The 14,647-nt window shown below is 43.3% G+C and overlaps 1 long non-coding RNA gene across 1 annotated transcript; it reads right to left on the bottom strand.

Moving 5' to 3' along the window:
• Window positions 1–10,624: 10,624 nt before the first annotated feature.
• On the bottom strand, window positions 10,625–13,711 carry LOC113834741. The gene is made up of 2 exons (XR_004769006.1): window positions 13,337–13,711; window positions 10,625–12,462 (listed from the first exon to the last, which is right to left on the bottom strand). It is a non-coding gene; the product is annotated as an uncharacterized LOC113834741 (long non-coding RNA).
• Between the last annotated feature and the right edge of the window lie 936 nt (window positions 13,712–14,647).

The raw sequence follows: 14,647 nt of genomic DNA, 5'->3' as shown, positions 1-14,647 counted from the left end.
ACTAAGCATGTAAGCATTCAATGCTTTCTTTTATAAGCTGCCTCAGTCATGGTGTCTTACAGAAAAGTAACTAAGGCAGAGAAGTTGTCATTGATGCTGCAAAAGGATGCTGGCTTCAGAGTCACCTCAGGATTCTTTTCTTACAGAATGTCCCTGGCTGTTAACATACTGGTGAGTGTTAACATACCACTGAGTGTCTTTCCAGGCACTTTTCTGTCTTGTTAGACCTGAGTTCTTCAAGAAGAGTCTCCTGTGGCTACTATTAATCGAGAGTATATTTAACATTTTGAGGTGAAACCATGCAATCTGGTGTTCATCGTAAATGACAATTAAATACAACTGGGAAGTAATTGCATTTGTAAATTAGAGCAGATAAATGGAAGCATTAGGAAATTATTTTAAAGTGGTGCTTTATATTTTGTCACTTAAATATGCGAACTAATTGTATTAAAATCTAAATTATCAAAAACCTCACATAGAAGCCATTGATCTCAAAATGCCTTTCATAAAGCGGGGTTAGTTGTCACTTTGCTGTCACTGAGAGTACAGCTGGCACATTGTGTTTTCACTCATGGTTATTCCTGCAACGCTCTTGAGAATCCATAAAAATAATGAGCACTGCACTCATCCTGTTTTACCAAAATGAACATTGTAACATAAGCTTTAGATCCCGACCAGAGAAGAGCAGTTCTGAGGACGTGCATGCTTCCCCAACCCGGTTTTCCTCATTCACCAGCTAGAGATTTCAACCAAAATCTCTGTGGAGGGATCGTTTCCTGGGTATCAACAATGGACCAAAGGAATGATTTCACTGAATCTGGCTTTGTGAACCTTTGAGGTTATCAGGCTTACTTAATGGAACACGGACAACCCTGAAACACCTGTGTCGCCAGAAGTCCCAACCAAGCATGGGTGACAACCTCTCAAAAGCTGTAAAGACAGAGCCCCCTTTGGTTAACTACCTCCTGCCCATTGTAGCACTCCCTGAAACCATCCCATGTGCAGCTGGGCACAGTTACATGGGGGGTACTGACGCTCAGGAGGCAGGGCATGGCTGGACTAAGTCTTTGGTGCTCCTCCCCCTGCCTCCTATGAACGAATGAGAACAGGCGCATTCTTGCCATTATTCAAAGCTGATGATTCAGATACTAACCTCGATGTTATGCTTACAGGGTAGCATTCTGCAGCAACCTTACTATTTAAGAAAGAAAAAGGAAAGGAGAGGAGAAGAGAGAAGGGGAGGGGGGGGGAGGGGAGAGGAAAGGAGAGGAGAGAAAAAAGAAAAGAAAAGAAAAGAAAAGAAGAAAGAAAATGCTAAAAGCATGGCTAGCAGCCCTACACGAGACTTCAGAAACCCCTTTCCACCAACTGAAACCTCTGTATTACTATGTATTTCATAAGCACTTTTCTAGATGGATACCTCTGTTCACTGGTATTTGCTCAAACACATGTGCAAAAGTCAGTCACAAGGGAATCATCTCATGTAGTGTAATGATAAACGCTGTAATTCTCCTACCCAGTGATAGATGTGGTGTTAGGTTATTAAATAAATTCTGTGTAGTGAAGAATAGCACTGGGTAGACGTTCCAACACCCAACAAGCATTGGAACAGATAAAGATAAATTTTCCTACTTTTATTCTCATACTGAGCTTAGTACTAGGAGACCCGTTTGGCCAGTGAGAAAATGGTGAAAATTAGTGAGTTTTTTTTTTTTTTTCCTAACACTATGCACCGTCTAAATTTGCTACACTTCCCTCAGGGATAGACGTGGAATTAGGACAAGTTTATTTGGGGCTTTGTAGTATGCCAGCCGTTTCTGGAATACTACAGACTAATACAGACTAATTGTGAATTACTCTATTTGCTTGATTCATCACTGCAATAAGTGTGTTTTCTAGATGCCACTGACCTTTGCCCCTGGAACCACTGGCTGTAATTGTTAAGACCAAGAAGATGGAGGAAATGAAAGATAAAAGCAAAGTATGATCTGTAAATGAATTTTCCTTTGGGCTGCCAGCTCACAGGGAGGGAGGGAGAGAGAGGGGGGAGAGACTTACCATATTATAAAAGCTCGGCCTTAGCTTAGGCTTGTTCCTAACTAGTTCCAACAATGTAAATTAGCCCATATCTTTTCATCTACATTCTTTCACGTGGCTCCATTACCTTTACTCTGCACTGCCCATCCTGCTTCCTCTTCATCCGCCTGGCAAAATCTATCTTCTTCCCAGAATTCTCTGTCCCAGAAGTCCCGCCTAACCTCTTCCTGCCTAGCTAATGGCCATTCAACTCTTTATTAAAGCGATCACAGTGACACATTGTCACACAGTGTAAAGGAATATTCCACAACCACAACTGGAGCCTCATGTACAATCTCTTCAGTTTCTTCTGTCTCCCAAGCCAGCTGACTATGCCACCTAGTCTAGAAGGCTTTTTCAGTTAGTCAAGGGGTGGGACAGGCTCCTTGGTTCTTTTCTCTTAACTACACTTACTTATGTTTTGGGGGTGGGGAGTGAGAGTCACTATGCACAAGCGGAAGTCAGAGAACAGCTTGTAGGAATTGCTTCTCTCCTTCCACCATGTGGGTTGGAACTCATTGTTGGGCTTGGCAGCAAGTGCCTTTACCCTCTGAGCCACCTTGCTGGTCCAGGCCTATTGATTCTTATATTAAACCATATCATAGAATTGTCTCTAGTTTTTCAGAGCAAGCAAGGCACAACTCACACATTGTTGGAGCTTTTAAAGCAAGGTGCAATCCATACCTTGATTTAATTCCAGACACAGCTAAGTTACAGCACAGGCTTGTTTTCCCTTTTATTGGTTTTACAACAAACCTGTTAGGGCAGTAACTATGAATGTGTTATGAGGTTAAGTAGAGATAAAATATGACGGGAGCTCATATATTTTATGTGCGCACTGTACATTAGTTAATTAGGTCTTATCCCTGGTTTTATATGTCCTCAGGGGAACTCTCAGAGAAGGAAAATGTCCATATTTGATCTACATCTTGCTCCTCGTTCAGGGACACAGCTGTCATTTACGCAAGCTACCTCACAGCCTCACTCCTTCACCTGCTGATTCTAGAAAGCCGGTTGGTTGAGCACAGGGGTGGCAGCTGGCAGATGCTTTACCAGACAGCCAGGATGCAGAATTTTAGGGAGGACAGAAAATCCAGGGCCTTGTCACCAGCTTGCCATCTGCTGCATATTCGACCCATTGTCAAGGACCTCCACCCCACCCTACCCCATCCCTGCATTATGGAGTATGCCCCTCTGCCCGTTGCAGTAGCTTCGTGTGTTACAGTAAACATGACACCATCACTCCACTGTTTAACACGAGTAGACCTGTTACAGACACTGCTAAAATTGTTTCCCAATTAGAGGACTTGAATGGAAAAACTCATTTTCCCAGCAATAAGTCTACCACCTAATATGTGACCCCCACATGGGACTTTATGTCAAGTAAGGAAACTTCTAAGGCAGGTGAACAGGGCAGAAGGCAAAAGCAAACAGCTAGAGAAGGCCGCAGCTAGCCCTGACTAAATCAGGCGGCAGACATAGGCACAAGCAGAGAACCACTCCAGACTGTCTGAAGGCAACCAATTATAATAATGCATTAAAATGATAAAATTTGCATCCTTGGTGGAGAACCAAGATGCTGCTGTGATGCCTGACTTTGCACAAAGACAAGCACAAGAAAGCCTGTGCTGTGCAAATGGGCCAAAAAAAGCCTCCAAAGTCCACTCTTTTTGATAAAGATCCTGTTCAAATATTTTGACACCCCGCCCCCTTCTTTTTGATACAGGGTCTCATGTAGTCCAGGCTAGCATTGGACTTGGATCCTCTTGCCCCAGTCTCTTCAGTGCTGGGATTACAAGCATGCATCCCCACATCTAACCTCATTCTGTGCCCCCTTTAAAGTAGATTGTTCATTAGGATTAAAACACAAGTGCTCTTTATGTATTCAGGCTCTAAATTCTTTATCATATACTTTTAAAATGTTTTCTCCAAGATTGTGATTTCTTTTAATCGACATTATCTTCATGGATTTGTGTTGCTTCATGAGTTCTTCATTAATTCTCATATTCATTATACAAACACCATTTATTATCTCGATGGACATTAGGGTGGTTTAAAGGTTTTGGCTATCAGAATAGTGTTGTTCTTTTGTGGAACTTTTGTGTGTGTTTTCTATGCATATAGTTCTATTCGGTGTGGAGTTTTGAGGCTGTAGAGAAAACATATGTTCATTGTTGCTATTCAGGAACTCAAAATCCAGCATGCTCCAAAAATCTTTGAGTGCCAAAAGACCATAGCAAATAGAAATCTCACTTCAGACTTCATGTGATGGGTCACAGTAAGAGCACAGGCACCCCAAAATTATACAAAATTACCTTCAGCTTATGTGGACATGAAACAGTAAGTTTTGTATTTAGGCTTGGATTCCCCATGAAACTTCATTAAGGATATGCAAGTATTCTGAAATCTGGGGGGGGGGTAATCTAGAATCTGAAATTGTCAGGACTCAGCATTTTGGGTAAGGAAGAAAGGAAAGGGAAGCTCTATATTGCTAACCAGTTTTGCCAAAAACAGTGTGCTAGGGTGCACTGCCATCAATAATGTGTGTTGCCCGACTGCCATTTACCAGCATTTGGTTGCCAGGTTCAGCGTGGCTCCAAGGATGGACGGGACTGGGGGTGGTGAGAAATTGAAGACAAGACAGACATATGGACAGACTGAAAGCTGGGTTCAGGTGGACTGGACTCTCTGATGGAGAAACTGCAGCACCCAATTATATAGAGTTGAACAGAGAGGTAGGGTTATTGCCTACAGCTGAGCAAGGGGGCAGGGTGATTACAAACAGGTTTGTGCATAGAGCTGAGCAAGGGGGCAGGTTTAGCTAATCTTGAAAGGAGCAGTCTCTGTAGGAGAGCAAGGTTCAGGCTGTAATTATCCAGGGAGAGAAAGCTAGGGTGGACATTTTCTGCACACGCTATCTACACACACAACACACACACACACACACACACACACACACACACACACACACACACACACACACACACACCTAGTGAGAGAGAGAAGGGAAAGCTTTGTCATTTTCCCATGGGTCTAAGGCTCTAGGGTCCTTGACATGGCTGTGCCTATGTCAACAACAACCCACATTCACTCAGGACTTCCTCCACTCCCCCACATTTTATATTCCCTCCTTTCAACCAAATGTGCTGAGGTCTCTCAAAGAGGGTTGAATTTGCATTTCTTTGATGAATAATGAAACCGATGTCCTTCTCCAGCTGTCATTATATAACGTCTTTTGTGATGTGCCTGGCTCTTTGGTTTCATTTTGATCATTTGCCATTCCTTGCATTGATTGATTTGTCCCTTTTCGAACTTTCAGACTCCACTCTTTGTCCTTGAGACTCTGGATTACGGATTTGTCTTTAACCTAGGGTGGAAGGGTAGGCTCGAAAGTTCCAATTCTGGAAACTTCTCAGTTTGACTTTCTTGAAACATTTTTCAGCCATCTCTTACATTTCCCTTTTGTGTGACTCTTAGGTATATGTTGGATCCTTTCAGTATGCTGCCCTTTTTTTTCCCCTCATAGGTATATATGTTGGGGTATGTGTGCTCTTACATTTGGAGGCCCAAGGCTGACACAGGGAATCTCCTTCCATCTCTCTCTGTCTTGGTCACTGAGGCAGGGTCTCTCAAATGAACCCAGAGCTCATCAGTATTGCTAATGTGAATAGCCAGCTCACTCTGAGGATTTCCAGTCTTGAAACACAGGAATTACAGATGGACCTCCACAGCCGCCCGGCATTTATGGGTTCTGGGACTCTAGACTCCCATCCTCACACTTGTGTGGGAAACACTTTGTATACTGAGTCATCTCCCCATCCCAAATCAGTCCTCCAAGGTTCTTTGCTGCTTTTCTCTACTTTTTAACCCTTTGCCTCCCTCTGGTGCTCTCTGGGTAATTGCCTTACTACTATTTAACGAGCATTTATCCTGCTGAGCTATCACCTCAGTCCTTATTTATGTTTAACATTTCTTTCTAAGATGGGATATTGATTATGTTGTTCAGGCTGGTCTCCAACGCCTAGCTCTAGGGACCACCCCCCATCTTCCCTAGAGCTGCATTACAGGTGTGTGCCTGCCTGTCTGGCTTACTTTGCATCATCTTAACCAAAAGGCCAATTATGCATTTAAAGTTTTGTGTCCTTCTGAATGAGAGGAAACATTATTGAATTTCTATGAACCCAAATTCATTCATCTGAAAAAAGTTTCTTAAAGCCTTTTAATTCTAAATATACATTTACCCTATAACCTATGACTGTATCCATGTTCACTTGGCTAATTTGGGGCTTAGGAAACCATAAATGAAGCTCTTAATTGGTCTAAATAATACAAACCTAGAGTCAGATATAGTGGAAAATGCTGAGAGATCAGAGAAAAGGAGCAAGGCAAAACCACCTTTACCTCATGTGCTTCCCATCAGAGAAGAGAGTGTGTTCCTATTTCTTCCAGCTTATATCCTCTCTCCACCCAGCCATCTTACTTCCTGTTTGTCTGTACAGACCTCCAGAACTCTATGGTTCGATAGTGGCAAGCTCCTCCTCTGATCTCCAGACAGGCTTTATTTGTACAAGCAAGATGTCACTACAGGAGACTTTGAACCTCTACTTTCTGGCTCAAAAGTTGTTTCTGTCATACTTATCAGAGAATCAAGACAGCTAATCCTTGGCATGGCATACACACCCTTTGTCGATAGCTAGGGAGATTTCTCTAATCTTCACTGGAGGCAGAGCTGGCTCATATGTCGTACGTACTCTGAAATTCCATACATAAAACCAGATAAGATTCTGAGAGTCCAACCCCTCTGATATGGGAGTTGCATCTTACACAAAGAGCAAAGGGTAGAAATTGAGAAAGAAGTGTTTGTCGTGGTGGTATTGACCTCAGGGAGCAATAATCAGATAAACCTGTGCCTGCCCTATACCCAGAAGAGGTGACTGCCATGGGGTGGTTCTTGTAGCATAAAAACAATGACCACATGATCAAGTAAGAAGAGCTTAGCTAGTTAAAAAAAGAAAAAAGAAAAAAGAAAAGAAAAGAAAAGAAACCTGTTGCTTTTTCTTAATAATTAAACCAGCTGAATAAATAAAATCCACAAAACAGGAAGCTTTTAGGGGAGTGATGAGTTGTGTTGGTTTTTTTTCCCCCAGCTAATTAAAGAACTCAGACTTCTGCAATGACATGCTAAGAGTCAGTGCACGGAGTTGCTTAGAACACTAGCCATGAGCAATAGGGAGGGTATGGGTCCCCTGTGTCCCCTGCAGCAAACGAGGGGTGTGACTTGAGGAGCCAGTCTCCCTGTCTCCCTCATGTTTGCATCTCATCTTCTCATTCTCTTCTAGAAAACGAAGGAAGTTCCAAAGAGAGAAGAACAAACACAGACAAAACCCTTGAATCATGAGATCTGGATTTTTTTTTTTTCTCCTTGAATTCTAGTCCTTTGTGCTTGAACACAAAAGATCATGATTGATTGAATTGGTGCAATTTCAAACTCCAAATAACAGCACACCTGCTGTAATAATCCGATTTAAGTTTTAAAGCTTGACAGGGGTGGTTGAGTAGGAATTTAAAGGAACAGCTCAAGGTTTGGGCTCTTGCACGACCAAAAAGCCCTCTAGCAAGTTGGCCCTCAACTGGCACCTATGCTGGTACAACTGGTAATCTGGGTTGGTAAGTAAAGGGATGTCTGGTGGGCTCCGTCTGTCTGTGGCCAGGCCACCGCCTGGCTATGGGCACGGAGTGGATTGTTATCAATCTGGATAATTCTGTGCTGTAAGCATTCCTGCTTCTCATGAGGGCGGCCAAACATTTCCCACAGCAGAGGAGCACAGGTGGCTGGCTACCTGACTCCCAAGTGTTTTGTGCAAACTAGTTGGTTTTATTTTCCCTAGTTGGTATCAGCTGCTAATCCCCACCCCTCTCCTCATCTCCCCCCACCTCCCATCCCTTCATCTTCTGCCAAACAACAGGAAAATAGGGCTTTATAAAGACTCAGCTGAGGGATAGTGGCTTGGGTCAATAGAATCACTGCTCTGACTCAGCTCTGAGGAATGGGGAAAAGGACAAAGGACACCTCCCTTCTGCTAGCTATCTGCACACAACGTGCGCACACACAGACACACACACACACACACACACACACACACACACACAGACACACACACACACACACACAGACACACACACACACACACAGACACACACACACACACACACAGACACACACACACACACACACACACACACACACACACACACACACACACACACACACACTTCTGTTTCCACCTCCCTCTGAAGGAAATAGGGCCAGGTTCAAAGCCAGGAACTGACAAGGAGAGGATGTAAGCTCCAGGGGAGGTAGGGACTGACTGCTTTGAGGGGCTCACCTCCACAGACAGGAATCTCAGGGCTCACAGTCACAGGTAGGAATCCTGGGAATAAATCTAGTGAACTGAGTAGGCTTTCTGTGTGAGCAAGAGCCCGTTACATCACAGAGGCTGAAGGAAATGTGTTGAATGGATTGAATGAGTTAAATGTCTGCACCTAAACAAGGCGTTGTTCTTGGCTCTGTCTTTTCTCTCTCTTTACCCGGGCTAGCAATCCCAAGGCTTGCTTGCATACACCTCCAGAGAATGCCTGGACCAGCTGAGTACCAAATGAGGAACACATCGCCTGAATAAGTTGGTTCTTCACTAACTTCATAGTGCTCCCTAGTCCCCTAACCACCTTTGTTCTCCTTTTTTTTTTTCCTTTTAAAATTTTCAGATCCAAACAAACGGGTAAGGCTTTGTGTTGTTTTTTACCCTTTTCTCTTTTGGCTCTTTGGGGGGGGGCACCACTCATATCCCAAATAATCACACATGGAGACTTAATTCTTATCTGGCCTTAGCTTGGTTTGTTTCTAGCCAGCTTTTCTTAAATTATCCCATCTATCTTTTGCCTCTGGGCTACTTTCCCTATTTCTATATACCTTTCTTTACTTCTTACTCTGTGGCTTGCTATGTAGCTGGGTGGCTGGCCTCTTCTGTCCTTCCTTTTTTTGCTCCTCAATCTCTTTTTCCTGATTTCTCCTATTTATTCTCTCTGCCTGCCGCCCTGGCTATCCTTTTTCCTGCCTTGCTCTTTATTAGACCAATCAGGTGTCTTAAACAGGCAAAGTAAAATAGCTTCACAGAGTTAAACAAATGCAACATAAAAGAATGCAACATATCTTCACATCATTAAACAAATGTTCCACAGCATAAACAAATGTAACACACCTTAAAATAATATTCTACAACAGCTTTGAAAGGTTAAAGCTAATGAAGCTGCATTGGTCAAGCTCCACGCTTGCATTTAGTTATATGAAAAGAGTCTTCTACAAGGCCAGTGCAGCTCCTCAGGTCTGTAAAGAGGCTGTGGCCAGAGTCTCCCATCAGGCATTGGCCTAGCCTCTGTGCTGTTGCTGTTTCCCTTGGGAGTATTAAGTTAGAAGGGGTCCAAAAACAACCAGAAGAGGAAGACAGTGTTTGAAGTCCCGAGTTCCTGCCATCCACCCCTCTGTCTATAAATCCCTGTTGCTTTAATAGGCCTTGAATTATCCCAGGGAATCTGTCTATGGAGAAGCTGTGGTCAGAAGCTAACACTGAGTCCGTGTGCATATTAACTTACTGTTCATTTGTCTGTGTAGTACTGAGAAGTGAAGAAGAATAGCACGAGGCGTCAGCACACTGTGCTTCCTGTGTGCTGGGCCCTAGGCTGAGCCCTTCACCTGCAATCCCATTAAGACTGTAATCTTTGAGGCAGACACTCTGGTCACCTCCACTTATAAGTGAAGAAAATGGGACTGATGGAGAGGTGCCTTGTCCAAAATCAAGAAGGGTCAGGGGTAGGACACAGACCAGAGCCATCTGACTGGATCCGGTGTTCCCAAACCTTGATTGTCCCTCCAGCCGGTACTTGTGTGCATACTGCGGCCAGCCTGGTCACTTCTAGGATAGAAGGAAGTTCCTCTGCCCCAAAAAGCAGAACCACACTGCAGGTTTGATGTTTAGGGTTCTACTGTTAGACTTCTTTTTAACCCCAGGCTTTACCTGGTCCATCAAGTGACATAGCAAACTCCAACTGTCATTTCCTTGATGTGACAGACTGTATCAGGCATGTTGCTGAGTGGATTGTTTGCATTCTGTACTTCCAACTAAGGAAAGGGTTTAACCCTTGTTTGAATCCATAGAAATCATCTAAATCTGTCAAGCTTGTCAGTCATTCCTAAATAAGCATAAATATCCACCTCTTGTGGCATGGATGTGTCATTTTGGAAAGGACATTGGCTCAACAATTGTTTTTAACTGGAAGGTTTCAGCAAGAAAGCCAAACAACATAAGTCCAAGGACAACCAGAGAGAATAGAGTGTTCCTTTCCTTAGTGAACTGATGTTTTACCACCCCAAAATTGGCCTCAGTCAAGTGATGAGCAGGTCAGCCAAGGGAGAGGAGTTCTGTATCTCTTTTGAATTCTCCAGTTAGGTATGTCTGTTCATAAATGAGAAAAGACAGAGAAGCCCTACATATAACAGATATGCAATTAACTTTAAGATGATCTTTTTAATTCTGGAATAAAGTCAAGTAGAGTAACATCCCTATAGATCAAGCACACATATCTCTAGCAATTGAAATGACTTTGCAATTTGTGTGAAATTGGCTTTATTGTACATTTTGCTTTTATTTTTATTAGTTAACTAATTAATTTGTTCCAGAACAATCACTTTTCCCCTCTCTCCCTCCTCTCCTCCCAGTCCCTCTCTCCAATCCACCTCACCCCACCCCCATCCCTCCTCCTCCTTTTTCTTGAGAAAAGGGTAAGTCTCTCATATCAGCCAGCCATGGTATATCAAGTTGCAATAAGACTAGGCACCTGCTCTCCTATTAAGACTGGATGAGGCAACACAGAAGGAAAAAAGGGTCCCAAAAGCACGTAAGAGTCAGAGACAGGCCCTGCTCCCGCTGTTAGGGGTCCCAAAAGCTACACAACTGTAATACATGTGCAGAGGGCCTAGGTCAGTCCCATGCATGCTCTCTGATGGGCAGCTCAGTCTCTGTGAGCCCTTATGAGCCTAGGTTAGTTGTTTACATGGTTTTCTTGTGGTGTCTTTGGCCCCTCTGGCTCCCACAGTCCTTCTCCCCCTCTTCCACAGGATTTGCCGAAGTCCACCTAGTGTTTGACTGTGGTTCTCTGCATCTGTTTCCATCAGTTGCTGAATGAAACCTCTCTGATGAAAATTGGGCTCGGCAACAATCTATGAGTATAGCAGAATATCATTAGGAATCACTTCATTGACTTTTTTTGACAGCCATGCTTGGTCCTATCCTTGGCCTCTGGACTGTCCAGCCTCTGGGTCCTGGCCATTTAGGCAGTGTCAGGAGTGGGCTCCCTCTCGTGGTATGGATCTCAAGCTGGACCAGTCATTGGTTGGCCATTCCCATAATTTCTGCATCAGCTTTACCCCAGCTAATCTTTTAGGCACAGCAAATTGTAAGCCAAAGTTTATGTGGCTGAGTTGGGGGTCCCAGTCCCTCCCCTGGGAGTTTTGCCTGGTTCCAGGAGATGGCTGGTTCAGGCTCTGTGCCCCACATTGCTAGGAGTCTGAGCTATGGTCACCCTCATAGATTCGTGGGAGTTTCCACTGTGCTAGGTTTCTAGCTCATCCCAAAGATGCCCCTGATTCCAGTTGTCTTTCTCAGTACTCTCTTCTATGGGAACTGGAGGGATCAGGTTTCAGACGATAGAAGGAGAGAATATTGGCTTTTTCAGATGACTTGCCTGAAGTTCACTGAGCTCAGGCTCAGGCTTCTTCATTTCTTCCTCCTTGCCTTCAGGATATTTATGAATGTGAACTAATGCTGATTCACCCTCAGATGTTTCATTCAAGGTAATTATGCAATAACACAAGTTACAACTGTATCAAAGGTCACAGAAAAATAGCAACACAAAAGTGTAATTAGCAGTGTTCCCAATTAAATAACATAGGGAATATGGTTTCTGAGACCAAGGCTAGTTTCTAATACCTGCTCTCTGATGGTATTCTCCACAGACAGAGAGCCGCTGTCTCCCAGTCAGTACCCTCCACACAGGCTTTAGCATCTGATGCCAAGAAGTGGGGGTCATCCCTTCACTGAGCTCTTCCATCCTAGGCACTGGGAACCTAGGAAACGTCCCTATTTCAGGACACCGATGGCCTCCTAGGGACCAGTATACTGTGCAAGTGCTGTTATGTTATCGTTTAGAGAACTCTTCTTGGGGTGGTCAGTGGATGCTTCACAAGGCATCAGATGGGCTGAGCTATGAAGGTCAAGTGTTGATTACCAGGAAAGAATAGCATCTGGTACTGACCTTCAGCATGATGAAGAGCTGTGTTTTGCGAACAGCAGAAGTATAAACACAGTTGATTTGTATTTGGACAGCACTGAATACTGATTCTACTGCATACCAATTATATATTCTTGGTATTATTGCCTTCTCTGGGCTTCTGTTTCCATATTTATAAAAATATTCTGAATATTTTCTATAGCTTTCTATGAGTACCAAAAAAAAACCATAAGTAAAGAATATAACAATTGAGACTAAGAGTTAGCAAATAAAAAATACAAGATGGCCATTTAAATTTATTTTTATGAAACAATCTTTAAGCAAATGTGTACCCCAAATACCATATAGCAGATATACCAAATAATTATTTATCTGAAATTAAAACTTAACTGATACCCTGCAGTACTGTCCAATAATAAATAACAATAAGTGAACCATGTCTTAAGTTGGTATGATAAGTATTTTCAGACTAGGGGGTACTGAATTGAAGTAAATAAGAGTTTTGAACAAAACAACAGACTTCAAACAGCATGTATACAAGAGGGACTTGTGGGAGCAGAAGGTAAAGGTTATCTATTAGTGTTAGAATTCAGAAGTTTCTCCAGGAATAAAGAACATATTATCTTAAAAAGTGTTTTCTTCGAATTGGTTGGTAGCACCCCACCACCAAAACCATGCCACATTTGAGAGAACCATGGGTCATGGCAGTGGGAACTGAGGTGTGACACCAACTTAGAAATTTTCATCGGACTGGAAGAGTACAGTTGCTGGCTAATAGCACAGCTAGGTTTCAGTTTCTCAGTTGATGATGGATGCTGCAGGTTAAATCAGTTAAAAGTCCCACAGTCTCAGTCTGTGCCTTCAACTATGGAGTGAAACTCAGAGAAGGATAAGTCCCCTCCTCACAAAGGCTTACCTACAATCCTGTTTTTAAATCTCTAGAAGAAGCACTAACATGAGCTCATTCTACTGCATCACTTCCTGAACCGTGATCCACGAAGGCAGGCCGGTTACACCACAGCATCCCCAGGAACTGGAAAACAGGAGGGTCCACTTATCATTTGTAAATGGATGAGTCAGCATGGGCTGGGCTCACCACGAAAGGTCTGATGAAATTCCTTAGTCTGAAGTGGGCCTGAAACAAAGATCTGGCTGAGCAGGAAATCGTGGGCTTCTTCCTCATCCTCAACACGGCTGCCATTCACTGTGAACCAGGCCTGGAACACAGTGCTTTACAGTAATTCTGTTCAAACCTTCCAATGACTGATGGGGGATGTCCTTCTGTGTATGTTTATCTTATTGGTTGTTGAATAAAGCACTGTTGGCCAATAGGGAAGAAAGAAAGGTGGGACTAGGAATCAAGGAGGATTCTGGGAAATGTAGTAAAGAGAAGTCTTGTGACCCAGACAGGAAGTGACATAGCAGGCAGACTCAGAATAAAAGCAGGGACAAGCAGGAAATGACTCTCTTCTTCCTCCTCTCTTCTCTGTGGAGCCTCCATGTGATCCTGGGAAGAGGATGCATGCTGCCACCAGCATCTTCCATAAGATAAGTCTTCATAAATATATAGATTAATGGCTATGGTTGATAAAGCATAAGCAAGCATATAAGAAATCCTAGTCATTGGCCAGCAGCATTGTAACTAATGTAAGTCTCTGTGTGTTACTTGGGGCCCTAATGTAGCGGTGGGCAGAACTCAGGCAGCTGGCGGAAAGATTTATCATTACAAATGACCCTTAAAAGTGAAGGTTTAACCAGCCTCAAAGCCCAATTTTATTCTGTAAATCAGCTTAAGAGTCATCTCTGGGAGAACTTTCTTAGCCAGCCTACCAAGAAACATTCCTTCCTGTTCCCACTCTAACTCAGCCTAAGTCCTTTCACAGGACTGATGGTTCCTAGTGAATTTACAAAATATCTCTGCTCCATCTGTCTATAGTCCAGTTACTACCATGTTTCCAACACCCATCAGCCAGCTCATTGCAGGACCCAATTAGTATTTGTCAGCCATGAACTTTATTTTCAGGTTTGTCTGCACAGAATCACTGCAGCTTTAAAAAGGTAAAGTATCGTCACATCTATCTCGACCAACAAGAAAGACACGACCACGACTCTTCTTCAAGAAGTTTATTCAGGAACCTTGTACATCAGCTTCCGCTCAGCTTCTACTTCAGCTTCTCCTAGCTTCACTCCCTACTAGTCCCCCCGGCAAGCCCTTAAAAGCAATCTC

The sequence above is a fragment of the Cricetulus griseus genome, chromosome 3 (genome assembly GCF_003668045.3).
Source record: "Cricetulus griseus strain 17A/GY chromosome 3, alternate assembly CriGri-PICRH-1.0, whole genome shotgun sequence".
NCBI lineage: Eukaryota > Metazoa > Chordata > Mammalia > Rodentia > Cricetidae > Cricetulus > Cricetulus griseus.
Note: the sequence above shows the minus strand (reverse complement) of the source record. Positions and strands in the feature narration are given on the sequence as shown.